At 39.1% G+C, this 15,080-nt stretch overlaps 1 pseudogene; it reads left to right on the top strand.

Moving 5' to 3' along the window:
• Positions 1-9,273: 9,273 nt before the first annotated feature.
• LOC149200447 (uncharacterized) lies at positions 9,274-9,804 on the top strand (annotated as a pseudogene).
• Positions 9,805-15,080: the final 5,276 nt, after the last annotated feature.

The raw sequence follows: 15,080 nt of genomic DNA, 5'->3' as shown, positions 1-15,080 counted from the left end.
ATACCTCTTATGTTTGTACGAACCCCAGGTTGATAATTAAAGTCGGTAGCCTTGGGAGTTGCAGCATTCTTGTTGCAATACCGAGGCTCATCACTTTTCATCGCCATTGCTGGGGAGGTGTAAAAGTATGCATTTTTTTCTTCCCTAGTTGATTCATGCCTTTTCACTTTTTGCAAAAACAAAATATTTGCATTAGGCATATTTAATTACAAAAGTAGAAAATTGCATTGCATTATAGTTTTCATTAAATCATAAAAACAAAAACAAAATTTCTGCAACACCAACCCATCCCCCCATTTGATCACATGGTGTAGTAAGAGTCATATCACCATTCACTTTTGCAGGTAGAAGAAGAATATGGAAAAGAATGTAGAAGAAATGGATGGAGTTGATGACAATGAGGAAGATCCTCTCGGATTCCTCATTCAAGATATTGATGGTAGTGTGCACATGAAAAACATCCCTCCATCTCTTCTTCCAAAATTTCATGGTATAAGGTCAGAGGATCCGGAAACCTTTCTCTTTGAATTTTAAATTGTTTGTAGATATTATGGTTACTTATTAAAAACTCAAACACTGAGATTGTTCCTAGCAACATTGAAGGATAGAGCTCTTAGATGGTTCATAAGTTTTGGGACTAATTCAATAAGATTATTGAATGATATGCAAAAGATATTTCTAGACAAATGTAAAGATCTTGATCTTAAAGGAGAAATCTTTAGAATGAATCAAAGAGAAGATGAGAGTCTTGAGAAATAGAGAGGTTCATGTATAATGTTAAGAGGGAAAAACTACACCATTTAGGATCCGACACACTAATAACCTTCTTACTTAGAACAATTAGGGATGAGTGGATTGATCTCCTTGATCTCATGAGTAGAGGTTATGTATAACAATTATCATTTGAAGAAATTTTTCAAACATGCAAACACATATCAAGAGGAAAATCAAGAGTAGGTAAATCAGCATCAAGATCGGTAAGTCAAGCTAAACTTGGAAATTTGTTTGATGATTTTAAAACAGAAATTCTTAGCAATCTAACAAAACAAGTAGAAATGTTAAGAATGCAATATGAAGGAAAAGAAAATGTTTATATTTGTGTTGCAGAATCACATGATGTTAAACATTGTCCATCATTACCAAGGTTGAAGGAATTTTACCAAGAGGACAATGGATCAAGCCAATTGCCAATGCAACTATGTTATGTAGCTCCAAGAGGACCATGGTAGCCTATTAAGCTTGATATGATGCAAGATCCTAATTCACAATTTCAAGTTTATGCAAATCCACCTCAAAGTAATTGGAACACACGCTTTCCTTGGCAACCTTGGCCATCTCAACCCCAAAACCAATCTTGGGAACAAGGTTGGCAAGGAACTTATGGGAGCCATCCACAATATCCTCAGTATCTTCCTCAATATCCTCCATACCAAACTCCATGTTATCCTTACCATTCACCTACACCTACACCACAACCCCATCCACATCCATCTCAAATATACACTCCCACTCAACTACCTGTACCACCATTTCCAAACCCACACATTGAAGTTGCTCAGCCCACTTACAATGATGAGGTACAACACTTCCAAACATCTCCTCTTGAGATCAATGGTTTTCACCATAGCTCAAGAAGAGTATTGCAAAAAAGATATTCTCTTAATATCATTAAAGGACTACATCCAAAAGAATAAGATTCGAAAGATAAGATCAAAGAGCCGTGGGCTACAATTGATGAAGAACAAACATCAAAATTAGAGATTGAGAAATCTCCCTCATGGTTATCATCAAGTCCTCCATGTGTTCAAGAGAACAATCAGCAAAAAGAGCAAGATTTAACTGTCATAGAAGAAGAAGACCTCCAAGATGATCCAAATTAGCAAGTGGACCAGGGGCATCACAACTATATTGAAATATAGTTCCAGACAGTCATTAAGTTGCAGCAATACCCTCTTCTTCAAATTTTCTTGATATCGTCAAATTAAAATCATTTGATCTTTCAAATCCAGGTACATGTTAAAGCATACATTTCAAGCCTCCATGTCATTTTGTCTATCATCTTGATGTGCACATGGCTCCATTAGAAGTATTCTTACACTTGAAAGTGATTTTGTTTTTCAAGTAAGGTAGGGTAGAAGAAGAAAAAAAATGATGAAAAAAGAGAAAAAAAATAAAAAAACTCAAGTGAAAACCTCCTTGGAGGCGCATGAGATTGTCTCATTGATTAAAAACCTCAATGAGGTGGTCAATGGGTTGGGAAGAAAAAAGAGAGAAAAAAGAAAAAGATCCTAGGTGAAAACCTCATTTGAGGCACCTATGCAGACCTACTAGTTGAAAACCTCCTTGAGGTGGCTAGTATGCCTAGAAGAAGAAAAAATAAAAAATAAAAACTCCTTTCTCCATGATGAATGTAGGTGCTCTCCAACATCTACAAGGAAAAAAAACAAGTTGGCTCCAAAGAAAACAAAAATAGGTCAAACCTAGTCAAAAGAAGTCAAATTTTGACTTTCTCCTCCTTTTCTCAAATTCTCCAACAAGGCCAAGGCCATGCCAATCCATCACCCTCATCTATTTTCACAATCCACCCATCATTCTCAACCTTCTACCATTTAGTTTGCTTGTTGTCCTAAAAAACTACAGGATGCTCTGTTTTACTACATGATACAAAAATACAGAGCAGAAATTTGTTTTTGCCATAACATGAAAACCATTCATCCATTTTCCAAGTTGTTTCAAGGGGAGATGCATATGGATGATGGTGACATGCTCAAGAAAATTCAACAAATTCTAATGCACAGTTTTCTAGAAATCAACCTCCATCACCTACAACCATTTTTGCATTTTCTCGCTATCTGTGCATCGATTTAAAAACATGTTTCATGGGGAGATGAATATGGATGATGGTAACATTCCCAAGCAATGTCAGCAAATTCCAGTGCATGGTTTCCAAGAAATCAACCTCCATCACCTTCAGACACTTTTAGTTTTTGCTCGAGATCCATGCATCCATTGACCAAAATTTTTTATGGGGAATTGAATAATGATGATGGAAACACGCTCAGAAAGTTTCAGGTCAATCCAGGCTACCATTTGGGAAATATGGACAAAACAAGTCGTTGTCCTGAAAACCTATAGGATTCCTTGAGATCATACAGGATATAGAACAACACCTACAAGATTGACAGTGAGAAGTTTTAAAAGGGAAAAACAGATGTTGGCTTCATCAAGCAGTGTTAAGGAGGTAGGCTCTACATTTCCCCACATTTTTCGAAGTGAAAGGAACATAAAAAACCCTTCTAGTTTGTTGAAAGTGATTGTAGCATAAGGGAATTGTATACACAGAATTTTTAAATTTGGTACCAGACCTATACAAACCTCCATCCATCAGAGAAAAATGACAAGGGGAACCCATTAACACAGTCAGGATCATTAGCAGCACCATCCAACACCTACACATCAACTCAGCAACAACGTGTAGGACTCTCCAACAACCATCGAGTAGGTACAGGTATGCAATATTCTTGACCTCTTCTCTTGAGCATATTATAGTTGGAAATTTGTTGTCAATGCATGAGAGATGGGGTTTTATAAGCTAAGGATGGGTGAGCAGCCTCAACAGCCTTCAACTAGTTAATTTCAGCTCCCTCCTTCACTCATGCAATGTTGAAAAATCAAATTATGAAGGGTGATGATTACAAGGAATGAGGATAGCAATTAAAAGAATAAATTTTTGCAAATTTCAAGTCACAACAACACTCCAAACGCTCCATCCACTTCATATTCACTATCTATTCATCATTCATCCATCCCATTTCATTCTTGAAAAAAACAAAACATCCTCTCCATTCTCGCAAACCTACACTACTCCCTTTGAGCCCTAGAATCATCATCGAATCCCTCTTCATCATTTCTCATCACTCCCATATAGTTAGAAGACCCTGAAAGGGGAGGAATGGCTACTACATGAAGGCAGAATGGTTCTACAGGAAGGAAGAAATGAACAAATTATGTTACACCCCAAGATGGCAGAGCTTAAGAGAGACCTAATCAAAATAGAAAACTCCAAGGCCATTAGGTAGCCATCTTGGCCACAATAGAGAAGAAGAAGACAACGAAAGGAAATGAGGCATTCACCATCAAAGCAAAACTCAAACTGAGTGATGAAAAGATGTTTTCCAAGAGGACTCCATTCTCTTTTTAGCTTTTGTACAAGGCCTAAAAATGGGAAAAATGCATGGGAGTCAAGTTGAGGGCATGCCCTAACCTCAGACTATCATTTATGCTCAAAACCGGTATCATGTAGTTTTAATAGGGTTTCCTGCAGGTTTCCTGTAGTTTTGACAGGAATTACTACAGGATGCCATAGTTCTCATCTAAGTTCATTTTGAAGGTGTTAGAGGTGTCCAAATGGCAGAACAGGGTAGAAGAAGGTTGATAAGGGTGTGGAAGACCTTGCCAAACTGAAAAATATTAAGAACCCATCTTGAATAAGGGGAAGAAGGCAAGCTAATGGTCTCAAAAAGCAATGATTTTTCATTTTCACAAATATGTTTTTGGGCTTTTCCTTGTAGAACTTACAGCCAAAATTCTTAATGCACAAGAGAGAGGCCACCAGGGCCATGAATGAGGCACAATGAGGTCACTAAGTTGCTAAGAGGATGAGCAACACTTTCAGCAGGGGGGTATGATGGGCCTCTAAATTAAACACAAATTAAGGCCCATGCCTCTAAATTAAACATAAATTAAGGCCTATGACCATCCTTCAGCACATTAAACCTCTCTTTCTGCATTAGATAATTTATTTTTAACTTTAATATATTCATTAGGAAGGTTTATGAATAATTGGATATTTGTGCCTAATACTATTTATTTTTGTGGAATATTATGAGAATATTGGGCAGATTATGAAGATTTGGAGGGGGAGATAATTTAGGGACTTGTTCCCTACTACAAGAGGATCAATAAAAAGGAATAATTCAACAAGATATTATGGAATTATGGCACAGGTTATGGAACTCCAATGATTGAGAAAATCTAGGAATGTGTTCCACTAATCAAGGGACCAGATCCACTAATCAAGGGATTTTGGTGGGGAAATATTCCTCCATTAATGGGGAATGATTCCTCATCATTTTTTATAAGTACCAAGTCGAATTTTCCTCTATGGAATGATTGAGAAAATCTAGGAATGTGTTCCCTGCCATTTAATCCAAATTCCTAGTATTGGGGACCAAATCCACTAATCAAGGGATTTTGGTGGGGAAAGCTTCCTCCATTCATGGGAAATGATTCCTAATCATTTTTTATAAGTACAAAGTCGAATTTTCCTCTAGGGATAGATTTTCATTAGTGTTCTTGTGGAGAGAACCCATATTTTTGGAGCTCCATTGTATTTTCTTGCAGGGATGTAATTCTATTGATGAAAATAATGAAGATTGGTGTCATGTTCAACTTCTAAATATTGCTCTCCTCCATATGTCTCTGAGTTTCCTTGGGCTTGGCCATCCCAGGAGCCTCAGAGCCCTTTTGTATCATTTTATTTCCTTCTTTTCGCTTCTTATTCACATGCATCTCTTGTTTTTATTTCTTTCTATTTATGCATTTAGTATTAATGATTCCTTGTTGTAGGATTGAGTTAAATAGTTCATGTAATTTATTTTTCAAGATCAAAAGCATTATTTCATCCTTGGAAAAGCTTTGGAAGTTCATAGTAATCAGTCAGCTGCTTGGATTAGTCTTCATATTCCCAAATCTAGATTGTTGGACCTCCTTTTTAACAAAGAACAGTAAATTTATGCTATTTTTTAGAGAATGATAACAATTTTCAATCGAGTTGGTTCCACTTTCATTAGATCAAAAAAAATTTCTAGTTCATAACAAAAATCACCCCATTGCATATGCACTTGATTTGGTTAGGCATTTTTTAGATTTACTAGTTCACTAGTTCTCGGATTTCTAGATTTTCGACTATTAATGTTTTTTATTTTTTGCATGGGTTAACAGACGTGTTTTTGAGTGATTCCACTTGAAGTAGGGACCTAATAAATCCTATTTAATAAAAAAAATTGTCCCATCCTATTTGGATTTGATTTTCTTGGTCATTAAACCCTCACCAATTTCATCATTTCACAAGGAAACCTCTCCAAGCTTTTTGAGTAAATCCATCCATCTCCCAACTTTGGTTTTGAGTTCTGAGTGATCCTAGGCATTTTATCACTCCATTCTGTCCACAAACCACCTTCCCTAAGCCTTCCATCACCTCCAGCACCCATCGTTTTTCTCTCGGCTGTATCTTGTAGAAATACAGGGAATCCTGTAGGTTTTTAGTACATCATGTAGGTTTTCCTGTAGTACCCTGTTTTGAGGCCGAATTGAGGGAAAACCTCCAGGAAGCCACACAAGGTCACCTAAGGGTATCTAAAGCCTTCCAACCATTCATCATCATCTCCAAGCCACCTTCCACATCACCAAAAGATATTAGCTTTCACACTCTCACACGAAAAAAGACAAAAAAAAAAACAGATTTATTTTATTCATTTACATGCACAATAGTAGAAGGTTTGATGGTTTGAATCTGCATGCTTAGGATAGTTGGATTGCATACATGTTAACTTAACATTCTTTTGAAGCAAAGCCTCTTAGAAATTAGTTAGAAAATGGTGTGTTTTAGCATTTGATTTCCGTCTCTTTCCTTGTACTTTCCTTCTCTCAATAGGTTAAGGTTCCATTTTGAACATTTCATTTTCTGCAATTATTTTAGGATTTGACTTCAGTACATGCACTCCATTACATCATGACAACAAAGGAAGGACACATTGTATGTTGCACATATAGTTTCGATACCTCTTAAGTTTGTATGAACGTCAAGTTGATAATTAAAGTGGTAGCCTTGGGAGTTCTAGCGTTCTTGTTGCAATATCGAGGCTCATCAGCAGGTAAATTCTAAGTGCGAACACAAGCAATTCCTCTAGCCCGAGAGAGTGGGTCTAGTCACAAACAGACAATCTATTGAATATTTCCTTAGGCTAGAATCAATTAAGAGGGCCTACCTCTCAGAACGTTATTCTGCTTCCTCACTCCAGCTATCTTTCGTTTCCTTCCTTCGCACACCTGAAACAAGAAAACAATAGCAAACAACAAACGTAATAGCATACAATATTGTATTCAGCCCACTTAACAGGTCAAGAAACATTAAGCCATAAATATATGAGATGGCATTTCATGTAGAAAATCAATCGATAGTTGCATCTATATTAGTTTAAGAAGAGATTACAACAGATGTCTTGACGTTGTTGTTCTCCTTCGACATATCTAGGTTCCCACACTTCTGCTAGCACTTCATGGAAAACCTTACAATGGTAGCCTCATGGCTCTTCCCTCTAATGTTCACACTAAACTAAACTCACAATTCTCCCTTAAACACAAACTAGAAAGCTACAAACAATGGGTAGCTTGTTGACTACTCCAAAATTAAAACCTCAGCCAGAACTTAATTAGGACTAAAAGTTATCAACTAGTTTTTTCTTGGGAGAAAGAGAGGTTTATATAGCTAGGATGGAGGGGAGATGGTTCCTCTTCTCATGGGAGAAGGTCTTATCTCTTGGATTATTTCCATCCTAATAGGGTAAAGGAGCCCAAACTGATCTCTTCGACTCCATCCAGCCTAACCATTTACCAGACTCTCATTACGAAGCTTCTAGAGCTGGAAGCTTCGGCTCCATATTTAAAAAACTTTCCAAAAGAGGATTGACGCAACTGAGAAAGGGGTCAGTCGATCCGATCAGCACTAGGGATAGTTGTAAACCCTACATATCGATGCGAGTCAGACACAGGTCATTACCGTTGGTCTTGTAAGCTGGGATAAACAGAAAAATTTTGGGAAATGATGCAGAAGGGAATTGTTCTGCTCATTAAGAGGGATACAATGGGAGTTTCTTCATGATAGGAAAGTATGTCGGGTACACTGTAGAGGTCCTCTAGGATTGTGGATAGGGAGTACAAGGACAATGACAAAATGTTGTGTAACAAATCCCGTCCTTGGTGAAGCCACCCGATGGTGTACAGTTGTGGATGTGTTGTGGTCGGTAAGCCCAACCGCTTCATGACCTCTGTCGAAATGAGGTTCTTTTGGCTCCCACTGTCGACAATGAACTGTAGTGAGGAACAAATTCTATTTACCTGAAAATATTGACTGATAATTATCAAGAAATATTGGTATATACTTACATTTGTGAAACTGCAAATTTTATTTACTGATATAAATTTTATCATTGTTATTATTCAATTCCCAACTTGTCTTCTCAAATTTAATTTTGAATAGGATATGGTCTCCTTCCATTTATTCCAATTTAGATATCCATATCCCAATATGTCATCTCAAAATCTACTTGGGAGAAGATATGGTCTTCTCCAATTAATTTCCAAATTAAATATACATATCTTATCCCTAAAATGTCTTCTCAAATCTACTTGGGAGAAGATATGGTAAGAAAAGTCAAGGATACTAAATGAAAGGATGAGGGAGTAGTCATGACATTAATGATAGGTGGTTGAGGTGGATGGGAGGAAGAGGCATAAAAGGGGAAGGATGATGAGAGGAGAGGGGAAATCCTTGGTCTTGGCTTTGTTTTGGAGGATTTTGTTTTGAGGGAGGAATGTGGGGAAAGAGAAGGGAGAGAAGGAGATCAAACTTGGATCTAGAGAGTGTTTGTTAAACTTGGACACACTACATCTGGTTGGACTTGGGCTCGGAGGGCTAGGGAACCTGTGGAGGTTCCCTGGGCTAGGAATTACTTCCTAGTTGGCTGGGAGGTAAATCCAGTCAGGTAGTCAAGAGGAGCATCCCAACAGAGTCAGGAGCTCATGAGAATCTCAACTAAGCTATTGGAACATGTATTATCAGTCATTTATTTTAGTTATGTAAATTATTACAAGTTATACATGTTGTAGATAAATTGTTACAAGTTATACATGTTCTAGATTAAATTAATTTATGTTCATGCTTATGATGTTTTATAAGCCTGAAATTTTCCTTGTTATGAAAATTAGTGAAATTTATTTGAATGAGTGTAGAAGTAATTAGAGGACCTATAGTTGGGTCCTCACACGTGGTATCAAAGCCCATATTCAAAATTTGGACCCAAAACCCACTACACCCAAATTTCGGCTATTACAGCTTTTAACCCTCATAATTACCTATAATCCTAATATATATATATATATATATATATATATATATATATATAGATATAACAATTTGTTTTTAGATTGAATATGACATACAGAGGCCAAGCTATGTACAGATTGTGGAGGGAGCTGTTGGACTGGCAATATTGTACCGATGCTTAGCTCGTTTCCACCCTCTTCCAAATAATTGGTTTCGTATCAGCTGGAAAGGAAATTGGCATATAGATGCTTGCTTGGGTTGCTTGATGTTCCCCTTGGTGAACATGTTATCACAAATTAATCTAGACTTGCTGCCCTTTCCATCTCCCATTACAGCCTCCCACGTAGAGAAGTCAATAATGGCTCGAGATTCAGTTGCCATGCGCACCAATATGGGAAGAGGTGATATTCATGGGATTCCTTTTTCCCTCTTTAACATGCTATATGCCCATCTGGAGCTCTGTACTTGTTAGTGCTATTGCATTTTCATTAGCTCACTTTAGCATGCAACATTTACTTCCCCTTACATTCTTGGGCCTTGTCATGGGTATTGTTTTTATACGCTCACACAATCTTCTTGCATCAATGCTCTTGCATAGTTTGTGGAATGGATTTGTATTCCTAGACTTATTGAGATGACGTCCCTGCAATTTGTAGTTCACATTTGTGACTGTGCAGTGTATATAGAAAACATTAAATGGGCATTGCAAAACATTTTGGCAAAAAAAAAAAATTACTATTTTATCATAAGGGCACTCTAATTAATTATCTGTTGCCAACATTTTAACTTTCATTAGAGATCTTAACTATTTTTACTGTAAGTTGTGGGAGTAGCAATGATAACCAAAATTGGTGATTACTTGAGTGAGAGGTTGCCTGAATATCCTTGGTGCCTTTAATTTTTTTATTTATTAAACAAATAATATTTACAAAGAGCAGAAACATTATATAGTATATCCAAGGGGTGGAGGAGAAAAACATATCAAAACTTCTTCCTTACCTCTGCTAAAGCTGAGAAAAATTCAGAATAGGCTAAAGCATCTAAACCCTTGACATCCTATATTAGGAGATAGCACTTGGCTTTCAGTTGGTTACATATCTCTTCCTGCCAAATTCTACAAAGTGAAGAACAGAGCTATCCTCATTGGAAAAAATACACTTACATCTTAGTTTCCTGATAGAGAACAAAGCAACATTTTGAGGCAATTCCGCAATCCCATAAATGCTGAAAGAACTAACTGTTTGGAGTCACCCAACAGGGTTTCCCTTGAAGGAAAATCCCTTGACACATGAAGAAACCTACATCTGAACCTGCTACCAACAACCTATATGGCTATCTGGCATTTCCATAAAATGTGCTTCAGAGATTCTGTTTATCACAAACTGACACTGAGCATCCATTATATCTTGATCATTGTGAACTTGATTAATTCCAACAACATCTCCACAAGCATTACCTAGAGTATGTTTATCTGTGTGACTCATTCCTTGACTAGATTTGGACTCATTACTTAATTCTTCTTGAATGCAACTCCTTTGTACTGGAATGGTGATGTTACTAAATAGCCCTGCCAGCTGACCTTGTTCTCAGCTCATCATAGACTTTGATTCTTGGTAAGAAATGTCTGGTGTTGTTTCACTTGATTTGCAAGCTTGGATACCACCTCTGAAATCAAGCATACTTCTTAATTGTTCCTTAGACATATGCTGCATTTGGTGTGCCTCAACATGTACTTTATTTTCAACACTGTCTGTAACCTTGGATAGACTCGTTGTGCTAGCTACTCTGGGTATATTCAGGTGTGCTGATGCTGATAATGATAAAGTGCCACTGTTCTTTGAAAGAGTAGAATTTATGGCTCTTTGCCAAAAGGAATCAGAATGATCACTATTTCCAAAGCTAGAAGATATTGAAATCAAACTAGGGCCATTTCTGATATCTGTCTCAATCGGTGACACAGTAGCTTTTTGTGTTTCATTCATTTGATATTTCTTGTTGTGCATGGCTAATTCCAAGGGAAGGCACTGTGCAGGAATCAATTCATGTAGCAGCCTATTGTCAAAACTCTTTTTTGTTTGAACTAAAGATGACGAGCTTTCATACATGTCATAGGCTGCACTTGGCCGCACTGTCGTACCAAATTTTGATTAGCTTGATCCATAGTCCATGCTTTGAATGTAACCCTTATTTAGGAGCCCTGCAACTTGGTTTCTCAAGGCCCCTAGTGCATAATGCTTCATCGCATGAGAATCAGCATTGAAGTGTGTCAACTTGTTTAAGAGTTGTTTAGGATCCCCCATAACAATATTCATAGACTATAATGGTACCTCCCTTACAACACAAACAAAATTCCCACCAGATTGAAGAAACATAGACATAACTGATCCTCTCATAGAATCTTCCTTTAAATGGTCAATGCATCCATATTCCATCACATTTGACCTTCCAACTCCATGTAGATGATTCTCAAACTGCCTTTCTTTCCCTTTCTCCTTGTTGCCGGAAAAAGAAGGAAGATTGCATGAACCACTTTGTTGGGTTCCCTCTGGCACACTTGGATCATAAACTCTCTACACCATACACTCAAGAAATAAGGGTTTATGTCTCTCCATGGTCACATTAGAAACTTGGGGATCAAAGGAAATTTGTAGTGGATGATGAAGTGCGTGTTTTTGTTGAGAAGGTTGACCAAGCCTCAGCTCAAAGCTTGATGACATAGTATTGTTGGCTTGATGGAGCCTGACCCAGGTTCAAAGTTAAAGCCAAACAAATCCCTACACTACTGGCCCTTTCGGCATAAGCCCATGGAGCGTGGACTGAAGTCTCACCTGAAGTAGTATGGGGGGATGTTGGAACTAAGTTTCCGCACCCTGGAGATGTCTGAGGGGTTGATTTAGTCCAACTGTGAATACATTCACGTAGGTCACTTCACACACTATCCTAACCTGCGAGACCTTAACGATCTGTTATAACCACCTTCACGCAACCCTCACCAGTGGCTGAGGTGCTTTCACGCTACTATGGCAACGATCCGCGCTATTTCCCTAAGTTAAACCGCAGATCTTACATATATTCTTACAAATGTTAGTTAACTTTGCATAACCGATACATTATCTCACTTTTACTTAATCAACACAATCATATATGTTCGCGCATCATATAAACAACAAAAATGTAATTTATACCCAATACATTCAATGCAGAAAATAGTACTTAAATACACAGGAATGGTATAAAACTTCTCTTTATTAATGTTTCAACGGTTACAGACTCAACCTACCCTGCACACTCAGCTGCAAGGGTACGTGCACTCAGCTGCGAACTACTAGGCCTCTGCGCACTGAGCTACAGAGCTTTCTTCTACTCTACGACCCAAAGACTCGACTCACACTTCAGACAAGACTCAATTCTTCATCTTTTCTTCTCCCATTCTATCTCTAACTGATTTACAACTTAGAGCCTCGCTCTATTTATACAATCCCATGGTCCGCAGACCATGGGTAGATCTCTAAAGCTGACATTACATTACAAAATTAAGGGCGAACAACCCTATGACTCATGTACAAACTTCGCGCTCCACGCCCACAAAATGCAGAGTCTTTACATCAGATTTACATATTTTGACCAAAATCTAGGCTTTAAGCCCCAAAACTTCCCTTGGGGGATCCCACGCCCAACAGGCCCCCAACACAATCATCGTGACTCGCCCTCGAGTCACTCTATCAGTGCGGAGACCTCACAACTCTACCTGGACTGTTGCAAGATCGGCAGCGCACTGAGAAGCTGCCTGCTGCACCTCCTTGATGCGTTGTTTAGAGACTACTGTAGTTGAACTTCTGCCCTGCACCTATTCCTGCGTTCCCTGCATCTGTGCGAGCTTGGCTTCAATCGAGGTTGTAATGATGAACACCTCATCGATCCATGGTTGTACGCATGCCTTCAGGACAACTTCCTTATGTCGCACATCATCTACCTACTCCTTGAGCGCTTTTTCCTGCTACATCTGTCCGAGCCTCTATGTAAGGGCCACCGTCTGCATGGTCCCTTTTATGTTGTCATATTGTTGCTACAGCTCGCACGCCTCTGTTTCTAGGCGCTGTATGTTCGGGTCCTCCTGCAGAGTGGTGAGGACCTCGAACGATTCTTCAAAAAGTTTGGTGCAGTCCTTCACTGCACTACTGATCTCCACTATTCCTGTTGTAATGGCATTGGCATGCTACTCTTTCACCTCTGGCAGAGTTGAAGGCTACACCTTCAATTGCAGCTCAGCTATCTGAAGGTTCAGCTCCAGCTGAACCTTAGCCATCTCTTCTTTTGCCTCGCACACCCCTGCTGCTAATCTCTAGATGCATGCCTCTACTAGTGCCTCTACTAGGATGGCCAACTTAGGGACCATCTAGCAGGCTTCCTCGACCACATGCACTACCTGCTTATTCTGTGTGACAACATCGTCGTGCTGTAGGCTCAGTTGTTCCATATTAATTTGTTGCTCGCTCATCACCTGGAGTGCGCGATTCTCCCTGGCCCGCAGTTCTGCAGTCACTCCATCTTGTAGAACATAGAGTGTCTCCCGTGGGAGCGGAGCCATGTTTATCCCAACTCCCTTTAGCACACTAACCATAGGCCTGTCGGCCTCATTTTCTGTAACTACAGCCGCTTCTGCCAGCACTATAGTGTTGGTTATGCGGGCACGGAGAATTTCCTTGGCTGTAGTCGTGCCTACTGCGAGGCTGGTCAGTAGAGTACCAGCCTGAGGAGTGTGCACATGCAACTCCTGTATCTATGCTTGGAGGGCCCCCAACACCATCTGATTTTCCTCCGTGAACTGCTAGAGGGCCTCCGCAGTGACATCACGCACCGTCTCCCCTATATCATGTAGATCCCCCTCAGTGAGGGTGATCGGGTCGAAAGAAGTCTTGGAGGCTTTTGACTTCTTCTGCAGTCCCACCTACTCTCTTCAGCACTTCCGCTTAAGTTGTGTGGACGTTGTCTGTGGATCCACGCCACCTTCCTCTGTTTCGGGCTCCTGTTCAGGCAAGGGCGACTTCTGGCCCTTGCGCTCCTTCTCGGCTGCCTGTTTTTGTTCTGTTGTTGTCTTCGCAGCGTCCCGCGCCTCTTGTGCCTTGGTCGTTGCTGCTTCATTCCTTCTTTTCTCTGCCAACTACGCCATCCACAGTTTTGCCTCCTCCTTATTTCTTTGTGCAGCAGACTTGTCTGCTTCCACTACGGAATTGGCTAGAGCACGCCACTTCGGCGGCCACGACTCAAGCACGGCGAATATGACATCGTCCGTGGCCAGGTAGGTGAGCTCATTCCATTTCTTTATGGGGTCCTGTTGATGCCTTGAAAATTGCTGCAACAACATCGGGGAAAACCACCCGGTCCAGACCTTAAAAGCAGCTCCTTTTTCGTTTGGTGTGGTGGCTCCGACTGGAAATAATGGGACTAGTTTCCCAATGATTGGTAGATAGGATGGATAAGTGGTTGATTTTCTAATATCTAATGATAATGGATGAATGATTTAATCTAAAAAGTAAAATTATAAACAACTAATCTATCCCGGGAAATTTCTACTTTAGTGTAACTTTTGATGGTCTTTATCCACAAACAGGCATATAGATGACTCTATTGGTAAACAAAGATATTTATTCATATGATAATTACTTTGTTCAAGTAGTTGAACAAAGTAATCATTAAAACATTATTACACTATTCTTCATATATCATTGACACAGATATGATTGAAAGAATAACATTCCTTAAACATTCAATAGTGATAAGCATAAGGACTGTTGTTTAAACACATATATATCCAATGATAGCAAGATTAAATAAATGTTGATTCACATGAAAGAATGAAACAAGAGCATAGATAATAGTACCATATGTTATTTGGATCACTCCCGATATCAAT

The sequence above is a fragment of the Pinus tabuliformis genome, chromosome 2_1 (genome assembly GCF_031772625.1).
Source record: "Pinus tabuliformis cultivar Carrire ecotype Pingquan chromosome 2_1, CPIR1, whole genome shotgun sequence".
Taxonomy (NCBI): Eukaryota; Viridiplantae; Streptophyta; class Pinopsida; order Pinales; family Pinaceae; genus Pinus; species Pinus tabuliformis.
This window is presented reverse-complemented; position numbering and strand designations above follow the sequence as displayed.